This window comes from Harpia harpyja, chromosome 6 (assembly GCF_026419915.1).
Source record: "Harpia harpyja isolate bHarHar1 chromosome 6, bHarHar1 primary haplotype, whole genome shotgun sequence".
Classification (NCBI taxonomy): Eukaryota; Metazoa; Chordata; class Aves; order Accipitriformes; family Accipitridae; genus Harpia; species Harpia harpyja.
The window spans coordinates 49,997,921-49,999,459 of NC_068945.1; positions in this window are offsets into that span (position 1 = coordinate 49,997,921).

Genomic DNA, 1,539 nt, shown 5'->3' on the forward strand with positions numbered 1-1,539 from the left:
CGAGAGAGGGCAATGTAAAAATAGGGGAGTTTCCTATATATTACAAATAGGAGAAGGGTTAGAAAAACCAACAGTTTTAGCAATCGTTAAGAATTTATGTTAAAAATAATAAAGTAAACCCAACACAAACCCCACCCACTCAGTAACTTACCTCAATACTTCATTGAAAGCTTTCAGCCGTTCTTTTGAAGTCATTCTTTTCTCACAGGCGGCAGCCTGAACTGAAGATGAAGATGCTCCCGTAACTCCTATAGAAGGATCAAGGCTTACAACTGAAAAATAGCAACTTTGTGCTTTCAGTCTCTCCTATTTTTATTTAAGTTTTTAAGAACTAAGTGTTTCGATTTTAAGGCCTTTTGGGCCTGCATATTATCTTTAAAGAAATTCTAACATAAGCCTATTATTAATTCTTAACCAAGCTAACACTGAAAAACTGCAGTCTTAAGAACTAAGCCCTTCAAAAAAAGAAAGGAAATTGCGGGTACAAATAAAGTAGACTAACTTTAACTGATAAAATTTTACTTTTAAAAATAGTCACTAGTTCTCATGCTCTCAGGAAAAATTTTGACAAAAAGCACAACTATACAATTAAGTTTCCCCATGAGTAAGATGCAAATTGGGGGCAACAAAATGCCATCACTTCAGCTTTCCACATGAGAGTTACATAGGAGCTACAGTGAAGACTGCCTTCAGAGGAGCCAAGATGCTCATTTCCAGAGAACTGGGATTTTCAGGTAAACTTGTTCACTGCCAGCACTCCTGCTGGTATGATGCAGCTCTGCAATGCTTTAAGCCAAAGGCTGTATTTACATTCAAGCCTTGAGTGAAAATTCTATCACTCGTTTAAAAAGGAAAAAAAAAAAAAAAAAAAAGAAGTTTCTTCATCCTCTACCTCCATCTCTACTGGTTTGGAAAGATTAAACATCTCCTTTACAAAGGTCAAGGTTATATTCACAGTTAAAATGCAGGGAAAAAAATTGAGATAATAATTAACCAGTAACCATTTAAACATGTTTCCCAATAAGCTGCTTCAAACTCACCTAGTTCCAACTATACATAAACTAGAACAAATGGTTTTATTACTGCAGAAAAAACACACTGTTCTCATTTAACCCTAGAAGAACAAAGAAATGCTGACTGTTGATAGAATGAAAAGTTACCTTTTAAAATACTGCAGACAAAATGCAGTATTAGTTTTTCCCAAGTACGCTATATAATAATTTACTTAAATAGTACAGGTGTAAACATAATTGATGGAATAACAATTGAAATACCTGAAACCATAAAACGTTTAGAGAAACGTCACATGGAAACCAAAGCCACCCGGGAAAGAATTCAACAAATTTTCCTGACGTTGAATAGCTTGAGTGAAATGAAAAGAACCAGAATCCAGGCTTAAGTCCAAAGAGCTAAGTGGAAGACCAATCTTTTCACATAGCATGTTCTGTGGTATACTTATGATTACAAATGTATCAATTAATTTTTATTCAATGGTTGTCTTAAATCCATCTGAAAAGAAAAGGCAGTGTCGACTACCAC